At 49.8% G+C, this 5961-nt stretch overlaps 1 long non-coding RNA gene across 1 annotated transcript; it reads right to left on the reverse strand.

The window, feature by feature from the left end:
* Window positions 1-606: 606 nt before the first annotated feature.
* LOC102378447 lies at window positions 607-5961 on the reverse strand. Its single transcript, XR_323491.1, has 3 exons — window positions 5923-5961; window positions 919-1056; window positions 607-819 (listed from the first exon to the last, which is right to left on the reverse strand). It is a non-coding gene; the product is annotated as an uncharacterized LOC102378447 (long non-coding RNA).

Below are 5961 nucleotides of genomic sequence, written 5' to 3' on the forward strand. Positions count from 1 at the left end.
GTCTTAAGGCTGTTGGAGAACCGGTCATAGTGCTGACTGGGGCATCTACACATATAAGCATATGACAGCTATTGCAGGGATTGTGCTTGAATGTATGTGCAGGTGCATTTGCCATTCTGGTGCATTTAGATTTCAGTGCATTTCTGTGCTCATGGCTTGGTTTTCTCTTCATTTTGTGCCCTTGAGTGTTTGCATCCTGTGTAGGGGCACAGAATACATATGTCACCCTTCAGCGCTGGCAGGTAGGTCTTGGGGTTCTTCCAAACTGGGGACCCAGGGTTAAGGTCTCTCAGGACCTTGCCTTGAGATGGCACTGCATCCTAATGAAACCTGCAGTGTTTTATGGAGGCCACCATCACTTTGTCATAGGGGTAACCTGAACCTTTAGTGATGTATTCCTGCACTCATCTGTCCATCTGACTGGGTCAGATGGCAAGTTCTGCATCTATTAGTCTTGGGCTCCTCAAACCTAGATTGGCCTAATTTGCCAGGAGGTCTCCAGTTAGCCACCTCCTCTTCTAAATGTCCAGCTCCACTTTCCTCATTCCTAATTAAATACTAGGTTTGACTGCATGAATATGTCGGGCACAAGACAGCAGAGCCAAATGAAACAAAACTCAATTTAATGTTACAAGATTTGGGTATTTGGCTGTTCCTCCTTTGAATGCATTCTTGAGAGCTTCCAGGCTGCCCAGTGAACAAGACATTGAAATAGGAGTCATACCTCCTGCTTTCTATTGTTGGCTATGCTGTGTCATGTTCAGACAGTCATTTCATCACCCAGTGCCTCACTTTGTCCATCCGTTGATACTCGCCCATCTGTGTAAAGTGTGTTGAGATCTCTGGATGAATTCATCTGTAGAAATGTTAATGACTAACTTGTGTCTGAGCTGCTAATTTCAACAAGAAGAAACATACCTTTATTCTTAGTGCCAAATATTCACTGCGTTCAGTTCCTCTTGCTTAAGAACTCCAGGTCACTTTGCATTCTGGTTCCATCTTCCTAAGTGTTCACTTCCCCACAGGTGCCACTCAGAACTGATTGTGCTGAAGCATCTGACAGACAAAGGTATGAAGATGCCATTCATGTTGCAGCAAGGAACTTGATATCATTGCCTTTTTAAGGTTAGGTTGGTGAAAAAAAAATGCACATAGCCTCTGGAAGTCTGAAAGAGGTTGGGGACTGAACTGCAGATAACTCCAACCATCACTGCTCATACACTGACTGACAGATGCTGCAGCAAGGGGATAAGGACTGTCGTGTAGACCTAGAAGTTGGCAGCAGACTGTCAGCAGTCTGGGAATTACAGTCTGAGCACCGCAGCAGCAATAAATAGTAGTTACTTATTGCTTATAAGTCATTTAGGGCCAGATTGGGAAAAGGGCTCAGCCCCCAGCATGCATTGAGCATCTGGAGCTCTGCTGAAAATCTGGCCACTTATTTGGGTGCCTAATTGGAAGCTGAGCGCTTCTGAAAATCTGAACAAACTGCTTCCTATTGCATTAGGTCCCTTATTCGTTGCTATTTCAGCTGAGAATGTGAAGTCCCTTTAAATCCACTGCAGCCCCCAAGCATGCATTGACATGCACCCAGTGCTGCTCATTTGAAGAGACCCTTTCCCCCACATATTGCATTTTTAAAGAGCTGCCTGCATTTGATTCACTGCAGCCCTTGCTCTTGCATAATCCTCTCCACTAGTGCCAAGTGCTTTAGCGTGCTACCAGCTCACAATGGCAGCATTTTACACCCTCTGTGCATGAGTACAGATGATTTCATGAGATGACAGGGATAGCTACCTTCCGCCTAGTGGATTTCTCTCTCTCTCAGCTTCCCCTCATAAAAGTGAATTTCTACCAGCCCCATATTGAGAAAAGCAGGCAGTGAAACCCCTGATAAGATCATGCCAGATAGGATCGCTCCCCTGGCTAATGGTGTCAGTGTATTCCAAACCCCTTCCATTATTGCCTGGCAGTTGATTCCCTGACACGATTACATCTGTTGAGCTGTCTCGTTTCCATAGGGAACAATGGGAAGCTAAAAGGAGAAAGGGTCCAATTACCGGGCTGAGACGTTATTGTGCAGAGGCTGGGCTGCATGAAGAGAGCATGCAGCTTTCTATACAGCCAGTACTGCACATTGTGCTCAGCGCACCTGCAGCTGCTGCAGTGTTGCCCGTGATGACTTGTAGCTGGAGGCCAAACAGATGGAGGGAAATGGAAACCTACTCTGCTGAGTACAGGTCAAACACGGGCTCCTTCCCCCTACCATCCCAGCCTTTGTCTGTGGGTCACATTGCAGTCCAGCTCTACCTTGCTTCCCAGCTGTTATTGTTCCAAGGAAGGCCCCGGGGGAGGAAATTGTTCCTAAAGTGGCTTGGATCAGCACCTGGCCCCAGCCAGCGCAACCTCGGCTGGGAAGAGGAATCAGCAAATCTGAGCATAGCTCATCTAGGATGGTTAGGGTCTGATGAGGCCAGATCCTGGGCCAGGGGAAATTTACCTGAGCTATCCTGATTTACATCTGTACTGTAAATCAAGCTCTATTTCCCCACCCTCATCCCCTCTACTGATTTCCCCCATGCATGCTGTGGTGCTGGAGGAAAGCAGGGTTGTCTGCACAGGGGCAGGTCCAGAAGAAAGTGGTCTGGTAGGCCCCAGCTGGGCCAGCACGTCAGCCATGGGGATAGCACCACGCCAAAGGCCATGAGCACAGCTTGGCTGGCATGCTGTGCCCTTTGGAAGCTGTTCCACAGCCAGGAGTTTTAAATGCCAGTCCATAGCGCAAAAAAACATGAGCAGCGCCTGAGTCAGCCATGCTGAACACCTGTCTCCCGACATGGTTTCAATGCCACGGGGCCTTTCATTCACATTCAAGGGCCTGCATGGCAGGGTGATGGATTTCTGTATGTGCATAACCCCCTCTCTTGCTTATAGTCCTCTCTCCATTCATGAAGGACTCCACCTGCTGCTCCCTTTAATGTGACATGGAATTACAGATGCAAAGTGAAGGGAAAGATAAAAATCTGTCTCCTTCAGTGTGTCTTCCTGTCTGGCCTGCCACATCTGCCGCACTCCCTCTATCCTTCCTGTCTCTCCCCACGAGCTCAGTATGATAGCCTGTCATAAAAGGTATTCCTCTGTCCAGGGGAGCGGACAATAGCAGTAATGAAAGAGAAGGGGGAAACATTCCCAAACGGCCAAGGAATGGTCAGGAAAGCAAGGAGAGTTTCTGCTTCTATGCCTGATAACTGGCCATCACCTTTCAGATGGGGGCAGGGAGTGAAGGGGAAGCGAAGAGGAGCATTGGGAGTGAGCGTGAAGGAAGAGCAGATGGTGAAGGCAGGTTTTTATCAGGCTTGTTTGGTATTAAAGACAATGGTGTGTCTCTCAAAGCTCTGATTAAACAAGGAGATTTAATCTCCTGGACAGCTGGCAGGCAGAGTCTTAACACCCCCTTGGCAAACACCCCCCCAGGCAGCCGCAAGCTCCCTGCCACCTCCTCACACACAGCAGGCACCCCACCGCCAGCTGCAAGCTCCCTGCTATCTCCTCTCTCACAACCCACACAATACCTCCGGCCCCAGGTTCAGCGCGGCTGCCTCCCGCCGCTCCTCAGACCTCCAATACAAAGCTCCGTGTGAACAATGCGAGTGCACCTACTCCTGCCTTGGTCTTAATCTCCATTCACAAATATGGACTCAGCGCCCCATCCACCAGCGTGCAGTTTTCATGGACAGACACCAGTCCAGCAGTCAGTCCATTGACTCATATGCACACATCTGACAGCAGTGCATGTTCTGGACATACACACACACAACAAGCTCCTAGCAGAGAAAAACCAAGAGCACAAGTGACTTGAGTGTGTAGCTTTCCCTTGTTGCCAGCTGTTATAAATTTAGTAGTTCAAGTCTCACCAGAGTTCAATTTTCTCAAAGCCCCAGCTCCTGGAGTCATGTTATTAAGTGAAAATCTCAGTTTTTCCATTAAAAAATAGGGAGTTTCCTGCCTTGCTGGTGAAGATTGAAGTTTGGGCAACATACAACTTAGAAGCTTGGAAACCAAGAGGCAAATAAAAAAGATCCCCAGACATATTAATATTGCATTTTTAAACTTACTGTTTTTAAGCAAGTCTCATGAGTCACGTGGGCTGAGATGGTTCTTGTTTGTCAAGGGCAACCCCTGCTTTTCAACACGCATCCCAGTGAATTACCTTCTGGCGCTATCCCAGTGTTGCCAGTCCTCATGATTTCATTGTGAGTTTTTGAATGAGGCAAGAGCTCACTTTATTATCTGAGGCCTTACTTAGGAAGAAAATGGCGCCTGTCACAGAATCATAGCAGCACCGGGGTGTCAGCAGGGACTGCTGTGATAAAGATTACCAAACACTTTCCACTCCAAACCCCGCTCTTCATACAATCCTTGTGTCCCCAAACATTCCCCCACCCAGGTTGACATTTCTGGGACACAGCTGATTGGGTTGAATGGTTGTGTTGTAACTCATGCTGGGTTAATGTGACTCCTTGTTGTCTCCTCGTGGCTACTCCAAGAAGTTTATGAATTAAGTGGGGAGGGGAATGTGCATTTCCAGATAAGCGGTATTGATCTGCAGGCCTGAAACTCTTCTGTCCCGATCTTCTGCTCACCTGCCATAAAACTTTTGGCAAGTTGCAGCCTGTCTTCATGCCTCTGTTTCCCCTCTTAAGCACCTTTCTAGCCTGCCTCTTTAAATGATCAGCTCTGCAGAGCAAGGACCATCTCTTTCTAAGTGAACGGCACCTGATGGGATTTGTCCCTGGCTGCTCCTGCCACAGCAAGAACAATGCTGCCTGCACCCAGCACAGGGGGTGGAGATGGCCACTGCAGGGAAATAACAGCTGCAAGCCAAGCCGATTAGGCTTGAGATGCTTCTTACACTAAACCTGCTGCTTCCCTTCTCAGTGACTACACACATGGAGGGTGCGAGGCCGTGGTGTCCACTGGGACATCTCCCATTTTGCTTGCTGCCTGCAATGCTAAAACCCTGAAGGCAGTGGATCCCTTCCCCTGATACCTCCCAGAGAGAGTATGGATGAGGAGATCAAGCACAGGATCCACTCTGGCATGTCTTTATTCATCGCCAATTCTGGTTAAGACACCAAGATCCAGGTCTGTGGTGCAGTCATCATCCCCACTCTCCCGTATGGATATGAAACATGGGTGACTACCACTGTCACCTCAAGAGCCTGGAGAGGGATCGCCGACACTCCCCCACATCACCCAGGAAGATGGCCATGCCAGTGCCAGCGCCAGCATCCCATTCTTGCTGGGCCTGCATCACCAGCAAGGAGTACCGTGGCAGGCCACAAGCACCAGCTTCGCTGGGCTGGATCTTGTGCGCAGATGCCTGACTCTGGACTCCCAAAACAAGTGCTCTGCTTGTGGCTTAGTCCTGGCCTAGTGGGCTAGGGTGGCCACCAGAGAGGACAGTCCGGTTATTCTCTGTCCTGTATTGATACGAAACCAGACGCCTGTATGTCTTCTATTTTCTCTTGAAGAGAAAAACAGGACATAAAGGCGTTGGGTGCCGTATCAGTTGAGGACGGAATAGCAGAAAACCAGACTGTCCTCTGTGATGGCCACCCTATGGTGGGCAGAGGTGCCACAACCCGGCCAGGCAGAAGGCAGACCTCCAGACAACGTGTGCTGGTGGAAAGACCCGGGACAGCTGGCTGGCCCCCCGCCGAGCCTCAGCCCAGCGCCAGGCCCTGGAGGCAGAGAGGGAAGGGGAAGAAGAAGGGGAAGAGGAAGGAACGAAGGAAGGGAAAGGGGAAAGGAGCGAGGCAAGAAGGAAGGCAGGAAGGGGAAAGGAAAAGAGCGAGGGAAGGGGAAGGAAGAGGAAGAAGAAGGGAAGGGAAGAGACAGACCCACACCCGTTGCCCGCACCTCGTTCCGCAGCCAGGCCGAGCCGAGGCCGGTGGGGGC

This window comes from Alligator sinensis, unplaced genomic scaffold (genome assembly GCF_000455745.1).
Source record: "Alligator sinensis unplaced genomic scaffold, ASM45574v1 scaffold1086_3, whole genome shotgun sequence".
NCBI lineage: Eukaryota > Metazoa > Chordata > Crocodylia > Alligatoridae > Alligator > Alligator sinensis.